The sequence below is a fragment of the Leptodactylus fuscus genome, chromosome 5 (assembly GCF_031893055.1).
Source record: "Leptodactylus fuscus isolate aLepFus1 chromosome 5, aLepFus1.hap2, whole genome shotgun sequence".
NCBI lineage: Eukaryota > Metazoa > Chordata > Amphibia > Anura > Leptodactylidae > Leptodactylus > Leptodactylus fuscus.
The window spans coordinates 55,349,099-55,374,427 of NC_134269.1; positions in this window are offsets into that span (position 1 = coordinate 55,349,099).

The following is a 25,329-nucleotide window of genomic DNA, read 5'->3' on the forward strand; positions in this document are numbered from 1 at the left end:
GTGGCCCCTGCACAAAGTATTGTACCCCATAGTGGCCCCTGCACACAGTATTATGCCCCACTGTGGACACCCATAAACAATTATTATACTCTGGGGTCTTTTCAGACCCCAGAGTATAATAATCGGAGACCCGGGGGAATAAAAACATAAAAAACTACTGTTACTTACCTGTCCCCCGGCTCCTACGCTGTCGGCCTCCGTTGCCGTCCTTGTTTAACTACGTCGGACGTCACATGACCCGGGACACAGGCCAGGTTCATGTGACATCAGAGACGTCAGAAATCACGTAACAGTGTTTTTTATGTTTCTTACCTCTCCCGGTCCGCCAATCATTATACTCGGGGGTCCGAAAAGACCCCTGAGTATAATGATAGCAGCGGTAGCGGCTGTCACCGGGCCCCTAATGTCCCGGGCCCTGTGGCAGCTGCCTCTGCTGCTATGGTGGTAGTTACGCCACTGGCACCATATATATATTGATCTGGAAGGCAAGGATAGTAATAAGCCATTTCAGCCTTTTCTATGGGAAGTCTGGCTGTCACTTGCTCTCCTCTCCTGCACAATCTGCGTGCAATAGCAGGTTTTACAAACATTATTATAGAGCTAGTAGAGATGCAAAAACCTTTTGAGATTTATGGCTTTGCTTACCTGTTTTTCTTTTTTTCTTTTTTTCTTTTTTTTTTTGGGGGGGGGGTGTTATCTAAGCTAGAGTTGCTACTGTTATACTCTGGGCTCTCTTCAGACCACCGGGTATAATAAGCAGAGTCCTGGGGAGGTGAGTAGACATAACAATCTTACTCATGTCTCCTGGGCTCTGTCACAACATCCAGTTCTCCCTTGGCAACCTCTGGAACGATGTCAATAGCCACCTGTATTTGGGCCTCAGCAGTCACATGGGGTGTTCTGACATTATGACATTGGCACACCCAACCTGAACACTATGGTCTGTAATTGGGCTACAGCAGTCACTTGAAGTATTCCAACGTCATCTGGCTGCTGATACCTTTCAGGATCCTGGAAGAGGGTGCCAAGATGCTAAGGGACCACCAGATGCTATGTTGGAGTCCAGCAGAGGTAATACTATTTGTTACGTTTACTCACCTCCCCTGGACCTCTAATTAAATGGTACAAGGGCCTTTGAGCACCCTTTACAGCTAGCCCAGATAGAGAAGGCAGAATGATATTGCGAGGATTATCCTAATAATATGATAAGTACTGTACTATAATAACTAAGTATTTTTGGACAACTCTACAGTCACAGTACAGCAATACACTACACCACAATGCACTGACAGTGTTTGCTGTACTACAATAATTACGGCCTAAACTTAAGCAAAATTCTATCATTTGGACATTTTTAAGGATTAAGCTTTGTTGTGCTTTGCAACAAGCAAATATGTCAGGAGGTGGGTGAGTTATTCATGGTTCAGGAGAACAGTCCCATTTTCAAAACGAACATTACTTAAACTCTAATGAAATGATGGATAATCTGGAAGTAGGTGCATTAAGAAGATATTAATCATATGCCGTTGTATTGTTAATCATGCATTCCTTCTTCTCCAGATGCACAGTATCACCTTCCAGTTACACAGAGGGCACCGCAACCATAATACACAGCTTGGGGGGGCACTATCTCTCTTAAGATTCCATATCCTCTGGCATAAAAGACAAGCAGGTTAATAGCACACAAACAACTAACCAGACGTTTGTTTTCATCTGTGGGCTGCTAGTTTGCTAATCTGTTCTTCCTTCTCTTCTACAGAACAGCATGATTTCATGAAAACAGTGTGAGAGATTTTTATGGAATATAAATGTGTCTGACAAAACATGCGTTGATCCGTTGTACATATGTATAAAATCCCCAGATTCCATCCATAAGTTTTCAAGGACACAAGACCATAGGGAGTGTATGACAGCAAGTCGCTGTCACAAGTGTTCTCATGTATGACAAATTCATCATATATAGTGAGATGCTTAGTGCACATGTTGCAATTTTACTGACATGTCTTATACATGACCCCAGCAGGAGGGCTTTCATTTAGGGCCAATAGACCAAATATTCTTCCATAAGTCATTGTATGTCTTGCCAGTCATTTTTAACGGTTATGCGTTGACTGTATTCATAGCATTGTAGCACATTATTGAAAACATTGGGTCTGTGGTGGACAACAACATTTGGAACTGTCATAACATGTGGCCTGTATATTATTGTATAGCATTGAATTTGGTATTTATTGTCTAGATCCATATTGTTTTATTTGCTGGATATATATCTATAGCATACAGTCAAGGGGGTGTTCCTTATAGCCCAGCGGCCTTTGTGTCCATGCAAAAAAACAAAAAAACAGTTTGAACCAATGTGAACCCCGCATACCGTATATACTCGAGTATAAGCCGTGCCGAATATGAGCCGAGACCCCTAATTTTACCACAAAAAAACTGGGAAAATTTATTGACTCGAGTATAAGCCTAGGGGGGAAATGCAGCAGCTAATGAAAAATTTAAGTTGTTTTGGGAGAGTTAAATGGGTTGGGATAGTGAGTTCCAATGCATGGATGGTGCATTGGATTGCTCTTGGATCTGATATCAGGTGGAGACAAGACGAGGACAGAAGTTGAGTTCTTTTATAGATTAGAGAAGGAGTGGATACTGAATTGTGTGCTCACACTTTCGGATGGCTAGATTTTAGTAGAACAGCAGGCAATGACTGGATCTCATTTGCAATGCCTACACTCTTTACTATGAAAGTAATTGAAATAAACAAATAGACAAAATCTGTAAAACAAACAAACAAAAATATATATAGTTTGACCAGAAACTATTATCTATTAGTTTCCCCTTCATCTATAAGAACAGAGACCATATAAGAATAGTGGTCCTAAAGGCAACACCTTCATCATTCTAGGTCTATCCGAGCCATCTATACAATTTCTCAGCCAAATGTCATTCCAAAGTTTTGACAACTCCCTGCGGCAGCCGGAGCACATCTGGAAATTTGTCCTGGGTGGTCCAGCAGCCATACAAGAGAGAACCTACTAGTTATCAGCAGCCAGTTTTATCAGGATTTCCAGTGCAGCTGAATACACTGACAGATTCGCAACACTTAAGACCTAATATTCCTATGGCTCAAATATTAAAAGAACACTAAACCTAGAAATTGTTCAAAATGGAAAGAGCTGTCAGTGTGCAGGTTTATCTGCACGTTCCTGCAAATCAATGTCTGGTAGAAATGCAAAAATGCAGCAGAAATTACAGGGATAATGTTTTGCAGAATTATTTCATTTTTGGCTTGGAATCATCTGAGAGGAGTTCTGGGACTCTATCCCTCACTCTGCTTAAAATAGGCAGAGAGAAAAGTCCTGTAAGCAGGACTGCTTATTTATACTGAAACCAGGCGGTCCCCTGGTGGTCTGTGTAAAAAACACCAAAATTTTATTATCATTTTTTGTATTTTGTTTTTATGTTGCTCATTCTGTATTAAAAATGAGATGTTAACTTTGTCCGTCGGGTCGTTAGGATTTCAGCGATATCATATTTATATTGGTTTTTTAATGTTTTACCACTTTTAACTAAAACGCAACTTTTTAAAATGAACAATTTTCCTGGGGTCACCGTATTCTGACGACCTATATTTGCAGGTCAAGTGTTACTTTTTATTGGTACCAATGTTTAGTATGCTTGACTTATGCTTGACTTACTTTTTAATGCTATTTATTAAGGAAAGCAAGGTGACCAAAATATGCTAATTTGCACATTGTGGTATTTTCTTGACAACGCTTACCATATGGGATAAATAACATTATTTTTGGACAGTGTGGACTTATATGCTCATGGAGATACCTAAAAAGTTAAAAAAAAATTTAATTAAGAGGGTTTTTTTTTCCTTTTTTTTATTATTTGTTGATTATTTATTAACTTTTAAATTTTTTTTTTTTTTTTTTTTTTTTACTTTTTACCTGTCCCAAAAGGAGATTTGAACCTAGGATCTCTGATCCCCAATGCAATGTACTGCAAATCCATAGCATTGCGGCACATTGCACATAGGACCGATGTGTGGTGGTTGGGGGCAATCTTGCCCCAGAATCCCCTGGATGCTGTGATTGCTATTGATCACGGCATCCAAGGGGTTAATCCGCAAAACCTCTAATCCACTGTAAGGTATTACCTATTTTCTTCATTATAGATAATTCTGGAAAGATTATAAACTAAATAAATCGTGAAATAAAAGTAATATTGACATAAAAACCTACAACCACTCCCATATGAAAGCAACTTAACAAAAATTCCCTTTGGCATTTATTAATATTTTATTTGTAAATTCATGACATTTTCAAATGGTTGGGATTTCAAGCTCGAATGAAAATCCAGTTCTAAATAAACTTGATTTGCAATTGGAAGGAAGTTGTATTTTCCTGTGTACTTGGATACAGATTTGCTGTCAGTTTATCAAACATAGAAAGCAGATTACTTGCTCTGGAGGAGAAGACTGCACTTGGTATTTTCGGCAGAGGTTACATTGTGATCCAAGAGCAGATTGAAAATATGGAAACATTCCTTTGCGAGAATATCTTCTGCTTTCTTAGTGTTATAAAGGTTTGAAGACTTTTTTGTGCTTAAGAAGTGAACAGTAAAGCTGTCAGTTCTTTGCTCTTGCTGTGAGCTACAATACAGTAAATATAAAGGAAAAGGGCTTTCAAGTCATTGTGCATGAGATTTTTGTGTTAACGGATTCCTGTGTGCACCCACTGTTCTAGGTAACAAGTGACCTTCACCCTTTGTATAAAGTAATGATAGACAAGTGCTTCTTACCACAGTAAGCCCCAAGAATGTTAAAATATAGTTCAGGTGCAAGCAAATCTTTCATGCTGTAAGAACATTGATATATTTTGAGCAAGTGGCCTATTCAGTTTCTATTGAGTCTTTGGTTTAATAAACCAATGGAAAGTTTTCTTTCGTGTAGGTTGCTTCCATATAGATTGAGGTGAGGACTTTCATTTCACCCTAAGGAGCGTGTCATGTTACATGGAATTTGAATAATTTTCCTGAGCCTTTGAATGCACCGAGAGGTTTCTAACTAAAGTTATGCCTAGATAAATTTTTGTGTTTGACACAACCAATCCGTGCCTAAAGGTCAACCTATAAATTCTGAGTTATTGGATTGCAACTAATCATTTGCACAAATGTAATAATGATGGAGTCTACTCACAAAATATTTGACCAGGTGCTGACAAACATCACTAGGGGGAAGAAGAAGAGGACAAAATCTTATCTTTGACCTTATTGATCCAAAGCTCCCATATTCAGGCCAAAAAAATTGAAAAAATTGATGATATGGACTATTGAAAAAATAATGATATATTGTAAGTAATTTTTTTTTATTGTTAAAGTGTTTATTAGGTTTTTCAAGGAATAAAAACAGAGAAGAAATACAAGGCACTGTGCAATGGTCTCAATACCAGTGGGTAGGGGTAGGTTCAACAAAGGGGAGAAAAGGAGGAGGTGCAAAAATTGGAAGTGAGGAAAATTTTTAACACAATGCAGGTAAAATTCATTTCTAAACAAAATTTCTTTATTCTAAATAATAAGAGCATGCCCTTTCCCTTGCAGGCTATATCATTTTTACAATAATTTTTCACCATGTACTTGTTTTATGGTGCAGTATCCATGTGGCATTAAGGGTAGGTTCAATCTACCATCATTCACTATCTCATCCTCTCACAGGATGAGAGCAATGGACATTAAATGACAGATGTAGATGAATCCCCTCTCCATTGTCTGTCATGTTGTGTGTGAATGGAGACAGACAGAGGAGGCTTCGATAGTGTCTTTTGCTCTGCTACTATTAGGCTGAGGCCCCACGTTGTGGAAACGTAGCTTTTTTTAATTTCAGATTTTGTTTCGGTTTATTGAGCCAAAGCCAGGAGTAGATTCAGCAGAAGGGATAAGTATAAGAACTTCCTGTATATCTCCCATTCCTTTTGTAGCCATTCCTGACTTTGGCTCAAAAAACCGCAACAAAATCTGCAACAAAAAAAGCTGCATTTCTGCAACCTGGGGCTGTCCAGGCAAAAATTGACAATCCTTTTGACTTTTAAATCAGCCAGGGGCATTGAAATAAAAAATAAAAATAAAAAAATCATACTCACCTGTTCCTAATGCTCTTGTATCCTCCCAGTGCGTGCTGGTCCTTCTGCTTTATGTGTCTCTCCGGAGTTCCACTGAATCCACTAATTGGCCTCAGTGGTCACGTGACCAATCAGCTGCTTTAGCAGAACTCTGGAGGAAACCCTGGAGAATCTGCCGGACCAGAAGAACCAGGACACGCTGGGAGGACACCGGAGTATCGGGGACAGGTGAGAACGCAATTTTTAAATTTTTTTTTACTACCCTGTGTTGATTTAAAAGTTAAAGGGGGTTATCCAATTTTGCCTGGACAATGCATTCAATATCTATTGCTGTCCTCCTATGATGAATGAGAGCAACGGGCATTAATAACAGTAGTGTGAATGTAACCTAAGCTGCAATGCCCCAGCCTATCCTTGTGTATACCCTTACTCCATTTGGCTGAAAAACAGTGATACATATGTCCCTTTTTGTTCAGCAGGTTCCCACAAGTAAACTTACTACAGCTAAGACCACTCTCACACATTATAACACATTATAGAGTTTTCATAATTTCCTATTGACCTGTCTGTGACTGTTTTTGCAACATAAAGTGGGCATATTCTCCCGTAGCTGAACAAATTAATTAGAACTTATGTCAGAAACTGGCTTAAATTATAGAGTAAATCTACATACACGCCTAGCTTCTGGTGTAAGGAGGGACAGAGATGCACCTAAATTATTATGAGGCATATACCTCCAGGGGCATATACAAGGGGTTGGTCTAGATTTTCACAGTTAAAATTGCCCCCTTGCTGACCCTAGCTGGTCACCACTATCCTGAATAATGATGATGAATGCTTCCATCTGTACTGCAAAGGCTGAAAGTCGAACCAGCCATCTAGGAATGCAACCAGTTTTGGCAGTTTTTTTGCTGTGATAGTGTCCATTGCAGGGTATCCTCTATAAAAATCTTGCAACGGACTTGACCCCATGTGTTGCTAACCTAAGAACATTTGTGGGAGACTTATTCAAGTGGGTGCCTATACCAGTGTAACAGACCACCACATAGCTCTGTACTGTCTTTAGTACTGCATCTAGCTCAGGTGGATTCCCACCTGCACCCGATTTCCACTTTACAGGTTTCCGTCTTCTGCCTAAGAAACTGGACAGGAGACGGAAACCAGCAGTCAGTTTTCAAACCCATTCGTTTGCAAAGTCTCCGCCTGTGAGCGCCTTCTGCCTCTCCACGGCAAAACCGTTTTTCACTGGACACAAAGTCGGACATGCAGGACTTTGTGTCCGGTTAAAAAAAGAACAGTTTCGCTGCGGAGACCAGAAGATGCTCACCGGTGCTCACGGGCGAACACTGACTGCCAGGTTTTCATCTCCTGTCAGGGTTTCTCAGGCAGAATACGGAAACCCACAAAGCGGAGACCGGGCGCAGGTGTGAACACGCCCTTGTAATTTTTATTTAACCACTATACAGTACTGTGCAAAAGTTTTAGACAAATGTGGGAAAATGCTGCAAATTAAGAATGCTTTAAAAAACATAGAAGACATAATAGTTTATTTTTGTTATCTAGCAAAATGAAATGAATTAACAAAAGAGAAATCTAAATCCCATCAATATTTGGTGTGACCGCCCTTTGGAAGAGAAGTGATGATATGGCATCACAGAGCCCTGATCTCCGCATCATCCAGTCTGTCTGGGAATACATGATGAGATAGAAGGATTTGAGCCCTACATCCACAGAAGATCCGTGCTTAGTTCTTTTTTTAACCATTCTTTCTTTGAAGCATTTTTCCACACCTGCCTAAAACCTTTGCACAGTGCTATATATCATATACGTACAGTATGTATCAGTATATTATAAATCTATTAACTGTAAATGTCTTCAATATGATACTGTATCTACAATCTCTCATGCCTATTTCTCAGCACACCTTTAACTCTTTATCTCTCAGATCCCTACATATACTTAAGGAATTGCTGACTTTAGCTCCTTTATAGTAATGGAGTGTCACCATTTGATACAGTTACTTAACTGTTTTGGTAAATCAATAAAGAACATAGAGCGTGGTCAAGTGACCGATAAAACAGGTTAAAGGTCAGAAAAAGAGCGCAGGATGCATAGGCAGATGAGTTGGTGGAGGCGATTCTTTGCAGGATGATAGGAGTGGTGGTATGGGTAGTATTAGGAGACAGCACCCTGTCGGCAGCGGGGCAGCGATTCTCCACAATGCTGTGGTGAGGGGAACGGTTTCATTGCTATTCTTGCCTTGATGAAAGCAGACAATAAAGCAGCTTATTGGCCCTCATTATCTGCACCCCAGTGTGCCTTGCATACCTGCTCCACTGCACTGGTTCAAGTCAATTAATCCTAATATCCATCTATCCAAGGGTAATTTCTCATCTTGGCAGGCCTCCTTTTGTAATGACTAAATGGGAGTAGCCAAGTTTTAAATCCTGGCTCCTGTCCAAATTTCTCCCTTTCTCCCCAATATTTCCAGGGTGATTTATGGAGCTGTTTAACCCCCTCTGTGCCGGGCAGACTGGCACACGTAAGCGGCAAGCAGCTGTAAGAATTAATCTTCTCTCAGAAATGATGATTCAGTAAATTGTCATAACCAAGTACGACTGACTGTCTCCACAGAGAAGATTTTTTTTTTTTAGGTATTTATCCTTCTTGATATCTTTTGACACATTCGGTAAACAGATTACACAAGCATTCTTCCCAGGTGACTTCCTTCCATGATAATTATTCCCTCCCTGTCGGGGGGATTATATTAACAGCTGTGGAAGAGAGACTTATGGAATTCTGCCTCCATGTCTGACTCAGCTATCAATGCACATACACACAAACATATTTACACACTGTCCTAGATATCAGCCCCACCGCATACTCGTATATACAGATACAAACATGCATGTGCATCCTGCATATAGACACATACATAAACCATACCTCCTAACTGTCAGGCAAAAAAGAAGAATATCATATTTTTGTGTCATGTCTTTCTATGGGGTTCTGAGATGCTGATACACAGAGCAGGAAGTAGACAGCGCTGTTCTATGTGTAGTGGCTGAATGGAGTCACTGCAGCTTAGGTCAATGATCTGCAGTAACCTGGTCTGGCCACTACACAGAGAACAGCGCTGTCTGCTCACAGCTCCATTCTGTGTATCGGCTGCTGAGAACAGCTGGTCGGTGAGGGTGCTGGGTGTTGGATCCTGACTAATGTAATATTATTTACCTATGCTTAGCATGGGTCACTAATATTTTTACAAGGTGCAGGTAAAGTGAACTTGAACCACAGCTACATACCTCTATGTAAAGTACATGACTACCACATGTACATGAAAGCTACAGGACTACCAAATTCTTATCATATGTCCCACCATATGAGGTCTCCGCAACAAACCTCACCATGCAAATCGTCTGTTATACGTCCTGCCATACAAAGCTTGCCATATAGTATGCCCCACCGATCAAAGTGTCTTCCATATACCATACTATATAAAGTTACTACCATTAGTGTATGATGTTACAGTCCATAGTGCTTTCCATATACTATACCATATAAAGTACATGGCACATGTCCCTCAAAACATAGTACCTGTTACAGGTACTATGGACAGAAAAGGAGAGAGGTAATTAATTCTGTAGGTAGCATCCTAAAGTACCAACCTGGGGGCCTGTATTGGGACAATATATTATGTCGGGCCTATAACAAGGGAACTTACTGTAATGGGCCTATATCATGGGTCCTTACTGTACGGGGCCTGTAACAGGGGCCCTTACTGTATGGGGGTCTGTAACTTAGGCCCTTATGGTCTGGAGGGGCATGTAACAGGGACAGTATACTGTATGGTACCAATAAATGTATAATATACCATCAGTAAAGGGGCTGTTGTATCATGTGGGTCAAATAAAGAGGGCATTTTACCATGTGAGGGCTGGGGTGGGGGCCCAGTCATAAACTTGTTATGGGGCTCATATTTCCTAGTTACGTCCCTGGTAGAAACCCTTGAGAAGGTACTTTCTATAGGTGCACTTTACTAGTTTCAGCACCCAATATGCTAATTAGACTCTCTACTGTAGGGTGTGGGGCCCCTGACTATATTATTCTAGTCCAGGTCAGCCCACCTCACAATGGAGAGCCTAATTAGAATGTCCCTTATGTTCTGGAACATAGGGAACAGCTTTATACACTGGAGAAAGGGCATGTTTTATCCCCGAAACGCTTTGTGTGAAGTATCTTTAATAAAACCGTTCTATTCACTTACCTGTGCTGGAAGCGCATTTCCTACGGTCTAGAACTCACTGCGAAGTCTAGTCTTGGTCCTTGATCCATAATGGAGAAAGGGGGATTTATCAAACCCCTTTGACACGAGTTTTCTGGCATAGATCTGTGGTAATGCGGCAGACATTTGGACAAGAACTAACAATGTCTGTGAAGCACTGATGAACATGTTGGCAAGACGTTATCTTCCATTACAAAGGTAAACAAATCTGATGGAAGATAGCATAAGTCATGTTGTTTACATTAGTGTCAATGGGAACGGACATAGAATCAGTCTGTGACCATTCTCTGTGACACATTAATGTCCGTTGCTGTCGTCCTATGACATAAGACAGCAGCGGACATTAACAATGGTAGTGTGAACTCTCACTATGATAAATACATAATAATAAGGCCCTTTCTTTTGCCAAATGTGGAACACATTTACCGTTCTGCATCATGCATGACGCTTTCAACTTATGTGGGCGGGGTGGGGTGCGAGTTATATAGGGAATCTGCGACATTTCCTAACTGGTGTAGATCTCCATTCTGGCGTAGTGGTATGCTGCTGATTTATTTAGAGGCTGTAGCCCATGCCAGGCCTTTATTAAGGCAACAGTCTTAATAAATCTGCCCCAATGTCCATAACAGACTTTTCTGGATAATAATTCTCCATTAGACAGTCACCGGCTTAAATAGGCAGCCTCTGTAATTAACCCTTGAAATTTTGACACTTGACTTTTAATTGGGTACAGCGCAGCACAGCATCTTCAACTATAGCGGAAATATGGGCTATAAGCATATTTATTATAATGATATTACTCTCTGTGACTTTGCCTCATCTGACCTGCATGGTGTACAACCCGAGGTGCTTTTAAAGCTATGATTGTCTTTAGCGTTGTTTTCATTGATCCGCCTGACGTACATACCTCACAGTTTTCGGACTTCTAACATGAGCCGGCTCCACGCTAGGTCTCCACTTGCAACTCTTCCGTGAAAATGGTACTGCAGGCTTTCGTACGGTATCAGAAAGGTAGCCTGCTGCTCATTACAGCTAAGACTTGGCGGATTTAAAGAATCACTCTTATTTATGAGCATTCGCTTTGAGCTCTGACCTCCCCTTGGTTGGGTTTTATTTGGCGATTCATGCTCGTCCTGTCACCATTTTTTTTGAAAGCTGAAATCCACAGTCAATTAAAAGAGAAATTAAAAGCTTAAAAAAGAAATTAAAAGGGAAACATCAAAGAGCTGGCTGATTTGTCACAGAGCAGGTTACTGATCTTCATTCTTTGAATGGCTTTAGGCCTGAAGGAAACTGGTGAACCACATGACACTGATTTAATGATGCAACAACTTGAATGCACCAAATATAAATTTTTAAATGATCCTTTGAGATGCTGCTGATATTAACATCTAAATGCATCAATCACGGACGGAGCGTACTGTAAGGCCAGACAACTGTTGATTAATGGAAAATTTCTCTATACTTCTAATAGGCTGGAAGGTGAAAGGAGAGTTTTAGATTACAGGGTTTGGGAAGGAGTTGGTTTGGTGGTCAGGGAGTTTATTAAAGTAGAATATATCACTTGGATGGATTGATGAAGGAATCTGACATGTTTTAGAAGCTAGCATTTTAGGTTTACTTAAAGGGAACCAGTTGTGTTGAGCATAAAAATCATGCATGTTAGGGAGCTCGCTGAGCACACTGATATATAGTTTGGAAAGATAACATTTAATATAACTTGTATTTGGAGTCCAGTGGGTGGTCCCAATTAGTGATTGACTGATGCTCACGCAGGGAATGCTGTCTATCATCAAGTAAGGGTATGTTCACATGGAGTTTTTTGGAACGGATTTTGACATGGAATCCACCTCAAAATCCGGTTCCAAAAACGGCTCCCCATGAGTTTATTGGGAGCTGCTCGCTACTTTTTTCCACTAGTTATTAGTGGAAAAAAGTAGCGAGCTGCCCTTTCTTTTCGCGGATTCCATGCTCAACGGCGCAAGGCTCCCTCCCGACTAGGCCCATTCTTCTACCTGCACGAAAGTGTTCACACGTGGAATGCAAATTCTGCCGTGTGAACCTACCCTTAGACCTCCTACTAGACTCCAAAGCACAGAAGGTGCAGGGATTATGACCAATATTTTGCAAGGTATATTAAATCTATTCTGATAAAACTTTATACTTAATCTGGACAGCTCCTCCTACTCTGTAACAAGATTCTGGCAGATTAAACAGCATCTTTTTAATATAAGTTTTCCTGATAAGTGTGTTGTATTAAATACTAGTAATGCCCATGAATAGCAATACCGGAGCATTTTAATTTTAGATCTCTGTTACTTTGGAAATGTATAGTATGAATACATTGACCATTGGGTATCACTATTAGAGTTTTCCACAAGGCTGTCCCTTGTAAGGACCTGTTCACAGGACCATTTCTGGTTAATGGCCTTCACATCCAAGAAAAATGGACATTTAAGTCCTTTTCTCTCCCCCCCCCCCCCCCCAATCAGTATGTCTTTGGAGTGTGGGAGGAAACCCACACAAACACAGGGAGAACATACAAACTCCCTGCAGATGCCATCCTTAGCAGGATTAGAACCCAGGACTCCAGTGCTAACCACTGAGCCACTGTGCTTCCATTCAAGTCCTTTTTTGGTGGTCATTTTAAATTGGTTCTGTTATCTTTTGGCATCTGTTATTAATGAACCTTTAAAAAAAATGGATGAGTCTCATAGGCCTTTCTTTTTTGGCCTAATCCACTGATTTGTTTTTAATGGACATAACTCAAACATTGATCCTTTTACAGTTAAAAATGGATCCAATGATATCTATTGAGATTGTGAGTTCCAGTTTTCATAGCGGCTAATCTGCTACAAGTATATAACACGTGTACCCGACCTTAGGGAAATTTATTAAGACATCGTCCCACAGTTGACATTCATCACCCATCCACAGGATAGATGATAAATATCGGATTCCTTTCAGCCTCACCACTGGAAACGCCACAACTACTAGAATGAGTGTTGTGTTCCTTAATACTAGATGACAGAAGTGAGACTTAGGACCCACAATCTAGTGATCTCTGGGGTTCCCAACAGTGGGGCCCTCCAGTGTTTAGATATACATCACTTATCCAATGGATGAGTGACAAATGTCAACTGTGAAAGAACCTCTTTAATACTTATGCCGCAGTCTGTCCACCAGTGCCACATGTGCTGTATTCTTTAACAAGACCCACAACATATTCCCTATTTCTTTCTTAGCGATCTCTGTTGTTTTTATGTCCTTTCCTTTGCTGTAAGGGTTGGTTCACATCTGCGTTGGTATTCCATTCGGGGGAATCCACATGGGGACCCCACCAAATGGAATACCAAACGCAATTGCAGGCATTGTGCAGTAAAAGCACACGGATCCCCATAGACTATAATGGGGTCCGTGTGCTTGCTGCCAGATCTCCACACAGAACATGCGGACAGTAAAGTAGTTCACAATCTACTTTCCTGTCTGCATGATTTGTGCGGGCAGCACGCGGCAAGCACATGGACCCCATTATAATCTATGGGGTCCGTGTGCTTTCACTGCACAGCGCTTCAAATACATTTGTTACTCCGTTCAGGGGGGTCCCCATGCATACTCCCCCGAACGGAATACAAAATTGATGTTCTATCCATAGAATAGGACTTCAATTTTAGATTGGTGGGGGTCCAATGGCAGCTGTTTCCCTACGCAGTGCTCATTTCCCATACTTTTAATAGTGGCCAAAGTGAGTACAGTGGTGTTTCATAGATCGGAATGGGACAATTTCACAAAGCTGTCTAGCCCCATTAAAAATCAATAACGAAAATAATAATAATGAATAATCGCTCTTAGTTGTGATTGGTAATAGATTGCCTTCTAGCGTACAGATACGATCTAAAACCTTACTGCAGTGTGACATCACACAACATGAGCCACTGAAACCGTCAAGTTAAAGGTTGTTGCAATAATATATATATATATATATATATATATATATATATATATATAAATGTAATATAAGTAATATAACCATCTGTGTGCAATATATGTAATATAACCCATTAAAGACCTTTAATCTTAATATTATTGCTCATACGGTTATACACTGGAGGACAAAACGTAGCTGAGTCAAGTTTCCCATTAATCTAAAAAATTATATTTAAAAGAAACAAGCTTCAGTTTGCATGATGCAACCACTGCATGGGTTAAAACATTGGTGCGTTGGTAAGTTCACAGAAATTACTACTTGTGGTTTAGCTAACAGATGTGAGTAACATTTAAATACTGCAAAGCTTTTCTATAGCACAGAATGAAAATGGAGACCCCGTTTTTTTTTCCTGCCAGTAAATCTATCATCACCATTTAAATAGAATAAAACTGTTTGGTGAGAAGGAAGGATCATCTGAAAACTGCTAGAATGTGTCAGACACATGCAGAGTTAGTATCTGCGAGCTGTGATCACTGTGAAATCCATGTCAGCCCAGAAGATTCTGATCTTGAGCAGATGAGTTCTACACCTGCAAAACCTTACTTTCCAGGATACATAAAGTGCTCTTCACAAGACAATAAGAAACACAATGCTTATTGCTGGTTTCTCATGAGATTTGGCTTATAAAGGCCCTTATCCTTTGGCTGTGAGCTCACAATTGCTGGCACTCTTCGTAAATTGATGTTTAGTCCATCAACCACAATAAATAGCAGAAACGCAGCTTAGATGATGTTCCTATAGTGGCTACTGCTGCCAAACCAGAAATGTGTTATGTTGTAACATCTGGATCCCTGCTACCCCTTGTCAGACAGTCATTCATGCGTAGCCGCTGCTCCACCGGAGCGTATGTCTCAAGTATAGACAAAGCAACATATAGAGGAATGGTACAGTATATAACCTGGTATTAGGCTAGTGAGATCTTACTGCACCGTTATAGAGCACAATATGTAATGTTAATACTACAGCAAAGACGCGTTTAGCTACAATTAGGTCCGGGTTACAGTTAACGTCATGTAAGACCTGGTGGTCTTAAAACTGTAATTAGAATGTATGAAAACTACCCAGCCCTGTTAAAATCTTGTCAAATAAGTTTCACTGCAGGCGACTAGCTATGTAAATGGGCGGGCTAGTTTGCTATCTATAGCCGGAAGACGCCCAATATAAATATGTAGAACGCTTGACCTATTTTGACACATATAAGGTTTGCTGCAGATGTTTCTTTGACTGTCCCATTCACAGTGGCTTGAAGAAATCTATATATATATTGCAGAAACAAGCCCATCCAGATATAGTATTAGTTATTTCATTTACTTACATACATAGCGCCATCATATTCTGCAGCACATTACAGAGATAGGGCTCTCAATCTACATTCCCTATCAGTATGTCTTTGGAGTGGAGGAGGAAACCCACGCAAACACAGGGGGAACATGCAAACTGCTTGCATATAAAACTCCTTAACAAAGTATCTATCTATCTATCTATCTATCTATCTATCTAACTATCTACCTATCTATCTTCATATCAATAAGCATAGTCACTACAGACACAACTTTAAAAATATGTGCTTTAAGGCTGGGTTCTCACTGGGTTTTTTGGGTTGGATTTTGACACGGAATCTGCGTCAGAATCTGCCTCCAAAAAACGCCTCCCATTGACTTCAACGGGAGCTGTTCACTTCTTTTTTCCGCTAGTGGTTTTGTGCCACTCGTGTCACGGATTCTGCGGTGGAATCTGCTGCATCGTTCTTGCCGCAAAAAAAACCTCCTGACTAGGCCCATTCATTTGGGCACAATCCGGAGCGGAGTGCTGCAACTGGATGCCGGTGTACTGCATCGGCATCCAGTCACGACTACCCGTTTTTTGCACCGGATTCTGAGGCAACCTCTGCCTCAAAATCCAGCCCATAAAACCCTGTGTGAACCCAGCCTAAGGCCACTAAGCCCCGACTATGTGGCTTGTCTGGAAATATTGCAAAAGTTAGTAGATTGCTTTGACATTTTTATAGAAGTCACTTTGAGACTTAGTTCCCACATTGCAGAAAAACTGCTTTTTTTGTTACAGATTTTGCTGAGGTTTTTTGAGAAGAACAAGAATATAGCACAACTGAGGGAGAATTACTGATGTTGTATCCTGCCAAGTGGAATCTCCCTTGTATGTACTCAATAAGCCCTCAAACAAAAGCATGTCCTTGCTCCTAAACAGAAACAGGCTGATGAGTCATCATCGTCAGCAGCAGCCATCTCCTTGCTCTCACCTACCCCTGTGTACACACAGCAGACAGTGCTCACTGAACCTTATTGCTGGCTAATTAGCATATCAATAAATGCGGGCTCATTCAAAAATGGCTAAAGGGATTAACAAACACAAGGTATGTGTGGGATAGCCTTTCTAAAGGCTATGCAAACATATGCTTAGTCAACATGCCCTCTTGTAGTTTAGGACTATACTACTAAGGGTATAGAATCCATTTAATGCCTAGGCAATGTAGCAGACAATGTAACTCCTCTTGAAATAGTTTTTAATCAAACTACAGGAATGAATGACTGCCAGCATATATAACTATATCTATACTATATATCAACAGATTAAAATACAAATAAAAAGAATGAAAAAATATGAAAACACATCATTGTATGGCTGGATATGGCATTTTCAGGTCCACAACTACTAAATAGTTAAGGATATCCTAAACCCAAGATCATCCATTATGATCAATATATCTGGGACATAGGAGAAGGTATTTCTAAACACAGATGTGAGAAGATACATAGCTTTCATAAAAAAAAACTCCAAATATTAGGTTTCAAAGAAAACTCTGAAATCAAGTATGCGGCTGTATTGTGAGTCACCTTTGCACATACATACCTCTTCAGTCACTCCCTGTCATCGATAAGGAGTCATATTAATCAAATTCATACCTCCTAAGTGTTACAATCTGTCATAGTGACCTGACCAATGCTTCATCCACTGCATTTGGACATTTACCCTTACATCTCCCTGTTTGTCCTAGCACTTTGGCCTGCGAGATGAATGGTGACATCAAACATCTTCACTCAGCTGGGTCACTCTCCACTTCTACGTTTACTGAGACAAAGAAGAGTCCAATAGAAGACTAATTACCTAAGGGGCAACACAGTACAGAGTACTATCTGAGCACCGGAGAGCGTCTCCAGGTAATGGTGCTGGTTTCTAACTTCATTCTGCACTCGGAAAATCTCCAGATATTGACATACCACTAGTTATTCCCATTCACACCATCTAACTCTATTTCTACCATGTTCTGCCCATGTAAAACGTTGTCACAGAACAGGCATCTAGAGTCGGAGCAAGAAAAAGTGGAACATCTGACAGGTCTACTCCTCAGTTATCTTAGCCTAAATATTTTCATGGAGACAACCTCTTTTCTGATAAGACACAGGACCAGCTTTTCATACAAAAGTTTCATGCAGGTATGTATGTTGTATGTGTGTTTGTGGGGGAGGATTGCTGCAAAGTAAGGCCCAGTTCACATCTGCGTTTGGTATGCTGTTCCGGGAGTCCGCTTGTGCACCCCCATGAATGGAAACCTATACGCATTAAAACGTGGTTAGCTAAGAAACCACACGGACTCCATAGACTATAATGGGGTCTGTGTGGTTTCTGCACTAAACATGCAGAGAGAAAAGTATTGCTCGTAGTTTTCCATTTGGGGGGTCCCCAGGTGGACTCTCCAAATGAAATACCAAACGCAGATGTGAAATGGGTCTAAGAATACTTTCAAAGATAGAAGTATTAATCATTTATCTTTGTCAATTAACTAAATTAGAGGACTGAAGTAAAGTAAAATAGAAATCCCATCGATATTTGGTGTGACCGCCTTTGGAAGTAAGAGTACTGAAAGTGATGATAAGACCCTCACAGACCCCTGAGTGTTATCCAATCTGTCTGGGATTATATGAAAAGACAGAAGGATTTGAGCAAGCCTACCTCCACAGATCTGTGCTTAGTTGTCCAAGATGTTTAATCATACCTCCCTGCCAAGTTCCTTCAAAAACTGTCTACAAGTGTATCGAGAAGAATTGATGGAAAGCAAAGGATGGTCACAACGAATATTGATGTTTCATAGCGCAATATGATGGTACTATACAATTGTATAGTGATTTTATGTCACTTTTATGTGTCTTATGCCTGGTTCACATCTGCGTTTAGTAAGTCCGCATGGGGACCCCCCGAATGGATTACTGAACACATTGGCAAGTGGTATGCAGTGAAAGCACATGAACCCCATAGACTATAATGGGGTCTGTGTGCTTTCCGCGCACTGCTGCACAAGTCATGCGGACATGAAAATAGATCACAAAGTACTTTTCTGTCTGCATATGTGGAAAGCACACGGACCCCATTATAGTCTATAGAAAGCTATCTTTGAAAAGATGGCACTAGGAGAACAGTTTTCCTTTTTTCACCTCGTGTTCAAATTCTTTTACAGGATAATAAATCTCTATTCAAAGAGGAGTCAGCAGTCCAATAATGACACCTCAGTTCTATTTGCTCCCCTGAAATTCATCCTTTTTTTACTGTAGTGTGGTTGATCCAAGAACACATCTTGATAATTAGTGGTACGCCACTATTCACACGCACACGCGTGTGTAACACTAGCGGCACGTGTGTTATGTTACAAGGCGACGTTCTGCTCTATAATTACTGCTTGGAAACAAGCTGGAAACCTCAATCTGTCTGCTCTATAAAATCCAAGTGGTGAAGGAGAATTCCTGTAATAGTAATATACTATATGGCTGAAACTTACCCCACGTTTCAGTGCTGTGATATCAGATGACAGAATGAAGCCAAAAATATAAGGGTATGTTGGCATTTCAGAAATGTGGCTCTACATCCTCTGGGAAATGCTATTATCACTCTCAGTCATACAATACTAGACAGGCGTGTGACGCAGCAATGTAAGAGTCAGAGGGCAAGAAATCTGTAACAGATTATTTTTTATTTGCCGGGTAACTTCACAATTACGATTATTATAATTTATATTCATGGCACCAATGTCTTATGTGGATTGTGACTCAGAAGTTATATTTCTGTTTCTGCTTCTGCCCAGAGAGAGATTAAAGGGGTATTCCCACCTCACATACTCATCAGTCTTTACTGCTGTAAAATCTTCTTTCTTCCTGGTTTCTTGCATCTTTTGGTGGGCGGGGTTTCACAATAAACCTGCTGTTTAGCTCCGCCCCCCAATCCGCATGTAGCTCCGCCCACCCATATTGGACTATGAAGTACAGGCAGCAGCAACTCCATTCTGTGTTACATACAGAGACTGCCTGTCTCTGCCATAATGAACACAAATGAGTTAGCTAGCCTGATAACTGGGAGAACAGAAGAAATTAAAGCAGCTCCTCTCCCCTATCTGAGAGCAGGAAGCTAGGTCACCTGGTGTAGACACAGGAATAGCTAGATACACAGGCTCGCTCCCTGCACTTAGCCCCTCCTCCCTCCCCCTTGAGAGCAGGCAGATACATCACTTGACTCATGAGCAGCTAAGTCAGGGCTGTGGCCACAAAGAATTGAATAAAGTAAGATAGTGGACAAACAAAGCAGTTTTGCTGAAGCAGTGTATTTAGGAAAAGTCTTACATTCACATTAATAAGCAGTATAGATAGGATCCTTGTGATGGGACAACCCCTTTAATTCTGTCCAAAAGAAACCATCCTGTTGAAAGAGGTCACTGCATTTAAGGAATACCATTACCAAGAAGGGGTATTGTTAGCTTGCAACAGTGTTTAGGTAGCTCTTACATGAAAGTGCCATTCACGTATGAAGACCCAGGGTTTCCATCAGGACATTGATATGACACTACCGTCAGCTAGAATCCCATCCACCTTGCAGTGACTGTAAAACACCACGTTTTTTCCCCGCAGTGTTCACACCACGTGGGGCCCCGGCCTTAAAGGATTTTTCCCACAAAAGACATTTATGTCATATCCACATGATAGATGCGACTATCTCCAAAATGAATCCCCCAGCTTCCATGCACCACCACTTATCAAGCCGCGACTTTTCTGGGAAGACAGTCAGCTATGGTCGGGCCTTATTGGAAAAGTATTACCCTGAGCTATTCCCATAGAAATGTAGCTCACTGTTCCATGCTGCCTCCACAACTCCCATTCACTTCTATGGGAGATACAGAAACCAGACCACCTGCCATGATAAATCCAACTACACCTTGGATCTATCATTGCATACGTTCATAATTGATTGCTATGAGATTGTCACAGTTCTCCTTTATGCCAGGCCTGTTGTTCATCCTCTAATATTAAACATATCAAAAAATAAAATAAAACATGAATATGAAACTAAGCCATTTCAGAGTAAATACTCATTTCCCTGTTTTTCTTTGACTTGTAAGGGTATACAGTCTATTTAAGGATTGCAATAAGTCCTTGATCATCTGGAAATACTGATAGCTCTCCAATCTGCTGCTAATATAATAAGTCGACTTAATAGAGTTATTAACACTAAAAATCAACACTGAACTTCTCATACTAAGGAGGCTAAGCAAGTCACCTACTTCTTCCTGGATTTGCAAACGGTGCACAAATATTTATAAAGATGAAGCGACGCTGACACACCACTATACATGCACCTGATTAACAAGGGGTCGTGGGTAATTTGCTGAGGGCAGCCTTTACTCTGCAAATACAAGTTCTAATCACATGTTTTCACGGAATTTATAGGATATCACGTCTATATATAGTGTAAAGTCGTATAAAGCAGATGCGATTTAATTCATAGAGGAAAACAGTGACTGCATCACAGGATCACAGCAGGATGGAAATTCTTCAGAAGAGCCTCAGTTGTTATTATATCTAATGTAAGATATATATATCTTTTTGGTGTTGTGGTTGAAGGGGCAAGTAGTCTTATAAGGGGAGTAGTTATGCGGAAATTAAATTACATGGGGGCCCACTTACAAGAAGTTTGGACAGGGCCCCCTAAATGACGCTGCTGGTGCTATATGTAACATGGAACTAAACAAACATGGAATGCAGTTCCTCATGATTCTCACAGGTCTACATAATACATTATGTCTTACTAGCCTCTGCCCATGACTTCGTCTGCGTGTTGTTGGCATCGATGACCCGCCTATATTCAGCAAATTGCTTCCATCAATGGTTTGCCTGTTCCGGCATTTCAGCAGCTCTCAAGCTGTCCTGCTGCTAAATTTTTTCCTCACACCGTGCCTGTGATTGTTTCAGCATCTCAGCAGCTTGCTGGGACAATTTTAGTGGGAGCAACTATAGTATGTTTGGTGGTATTCGAACTTCCTCCTTGATGGCAGATAGAGGGATTGGGCTGCTGGATTTCAACATGTCCAACCCTTTTCTTCTTACAGGGGATAACTCCGCTCTTCCCATTGATAACACATCAACAATTGGGCAAGCCAAGCATGTACTGTATATGTATGAGGAATAACATCTGTCAGCCAAATGAGCAGTCAGCAAACATCTATTAAATTGGTATGACCAGTAATGGTTGACCCTATACTGATCTCTCAATGGATCCGCCATCCAGCTGTATTCTTCTGAATGCGTTCTACATGTTATACAGGTTACCAAGCACTATTCAGTCATGTGCTGAATTATAACTGGATTGTTCCACATGTTTATGGCAGAACAAGGTCCTACTCTTCATAAAATAGATGCACGCTGCAATTAATTATTATTTATTAATACATAAATTCTCTTCTTCTGAAGCTTTTCCTGAATGTCTCCAATGGTAATATGAAGTTGGTGATAAATTAAGTTTTTTGAAGATTTTTTTGTGTGTAATGTATGTCATATGGCATTTGCTTGGTTTCTTTTATGCCAGTAGATAAAGCAAATTCCCTTTGGATTAATTTAGTCCAGTCTTTAGCAGTGATCTTTAGAAGTCGGTCTGCAGTTTAATTGACATCCCAAATTAAGCAGAAATTCCTTTTAATGTAGTGATCTTCTCCATGCGTTTTGATGAGCTTTGTCCAAGTACTTCGTCTTTATGAAGGTCTTTAACATCCAAAGCTAAACAATTTATAATATACAGTTTAATAGAAAGGAAAGGGCTCAAAACTCTCTGGAGAAATACGACCTCATAAAAAAGTCTCCGAGTAATTCATATTTGATTGTGGTTTCTTAGGAAAAAATCTAATATTGCACGCCCCGACTTCTGGGTTAGTTTCAATATTTCGGGAATAAACAATTACAGAAGTTTAAATATACTTCACAATTGGCAGCGAATATCCATTACCCACAATAAGTATCTATCAGTTTCACGTACATGATATCAAAGCATATAAAGTTGTAAAACAAGGTTATATAGTTAAAAAGATTTACAATGGCTTGACAAGTCGGGATTGTTCCTGGCTGTTACATTTATTTTAAGGTTTCTAGGGATATGTTTGAGAAATATATTTTGGCAGAACAATATTTCTTTAGGGAAGTCAATTAAATGAAAAAAATATTCTCAGATTGTATTTGGGAAATATAGCACAAGCTTTAATTTTTTGGAAAGTGCACATTACATTTCTTTTAAGGAGTTTTTTCCAAGATGTTTATCTATGTAATTTTAATTGGCTCATGTATTTTCCAAATTGTTGCTCTAAAACGTGTTCCGATATCCTTCTGCCTTCTTCCAATGACCTCATCAAAATTCGCAATGGGTTTCTATTGGACGCGGTCGTGTCATATGGCCATAGACTGAGAAAGGAAAGGCATATCCAGATGCTGTAAATTGCTTCCCTTAGAAACTCTAGAAATTACTTGTAAATGAGTATTGCTTGTACAAGTGTATGCGGATTCACTCACGTAACGCAACTCTGTAAACTGTGCCTGGAAACTAAACGGCTTCCTATCATTCAGCAGTCTAGTCTCTATGTACTACCTTACTGGTGCTGTTGGATTCTGTGGAATCTTAAAAATGGAGCATCATTGGCAAATATGGTACTTTATGGTACATCTTTCTCCCATCTTGGCACATCTAGTATAGGCTAAGATTTTTTGACAAGCTAGATAAGTGGGTGTGGATTATCAGAAAATGGGGACATGGGTTAAATTTGCTATGAAGTGCCAAAAATGTGTCTAAGGGCTCGTTCACATGTGAGCCCAGGGGAGGTTTTTGACAGCGGATCTCGCGTCAAAAACCTCCCCTTACAATGGTGGTCTATGCAGACCGCCAGGCTTCTTTTTTCTACTAGCGGCGGGCTGCTGCTAGCGGAGAAAAGAAGCGACCTGCCCTATCTTCAGGCGGAAGCCGCGACCGCGATGGTCGCGGCAGGCGGGTTTTGACCAGAGAGAGACGCGGCTCACGTGTGAACTAGCCCTAAATGATGTCATAAATTTCTTGCTGAAAGTAAGCCATCTGAAAGGTGATATAAACATAGACTGGGCAATCTGAAGATATAACATCCAGCACTAACTGGATTTATCAGTAATAAATATGGCGTACTGTATTAGCAAATCGGGCCTTTATGTACAGACTTATTCTCTACTAGAATCAACACTTATAGGAAGTAATATCTTGTACCATTTTTTTTCTAATTTACATGAAATCAGTAGCTTACAGAGAAACAGTAGAGGCTTCATGCATGAGTATGGAAGTCATATTGCGATTCTGTACGAAACAGAGTTGTAATAAAGTCATGCACATGTGCCTAAATTGTTTCCATTTTAGTCTCCTAGATCAGGGGTAGGAAACGTACGGCTCTCCAGCTGTTGCAAAACTACAACTCCCAGCATGCATACTTGCTCTGCTGTTCTTGGAATTCCAATGGAAGTGAATGGAGCATGCTGGGAGTTGTAGTTTCACAGCAGCTAGAGAGCCAAAGGTTCCCTACCCCTGTTCTAGATTGAGTGATGAGAGGGCAAATGTACAGAACTACACAGTGTTTACAGTGCCCTGGGCTTTTTCTGAGATCTCTATTGTATAGCTTTGATGACATGTACTATGGTTGCTGAAAGTAATAGGCACTGACTGAATAGAAGCCAATGGAGGAGGTTTGGAATCTGAAACTGCAGTATTCAGGAAGGAATTCCAACTTTTATTAATAACTTGGACGACGCGTTTCTAGATCAGACTGACCTTTTCATCAGGTCCAATGTATTCATATAATAGAATGAATGTTCAAAGTCCAGGGAAAAAAAATGGTCCATTTAGATGTTCTGGAAACTGAATCATCATTTGGCAGTCTGAGCATTCACTCTATTATCTGATGAAAGGAGTAGTCCGCTCCAGAAACATATCATCTGAATTATTAATAAATGATGGAATTCCCTTCTGTATACTGTTCTTTGGTGTACTTGGTATAGCGTGGCACCCTATCTTTTTAATCACAGTTAGAGATGAGCGAGTACTGTTCGGATCAGCCGATCCAAACAGCACGCACGCATTGAAATGAATGGACGTAGCCGGCACGCGGGGGGTTAAGCAGCTGGCCAGCGTCAAAGCGGAAGTACCAGGTGCTTCCATTCATTTCAATGCGTGCGTGCTGTTCGGATCGGCTGATCCGAACAATACTCGCTCATCTCTAATCACAGTTCAATGTGCCATATTCCGAATGGTGTTTCTACCCTTACAGGATCCAGGGAATGTAGCAGGTTTTTCTCTATGCTCTAACTAAAGTTATGCCTACTAACCCAATCCCATCAGCTGAGCACCTTATAGAACAGATCTTAGCTCCCAGCTCTAGACATACTAAACTATAGTCCATGGATTTTTTTTTTATCATATGGAATCATAAAAAAAAAAATCATTAAAACATGAAATACATAAAGAGATGAAAAACTGGAGATTACAGATGCGGTTAATGTTCACAAAGGCTAGTATCGCTATTATTGTACACTGATATGGAGTATTATGACTGTAATACTTGACCCTTTTGTGGTTATTATTATTATTGTTTATTTATATAG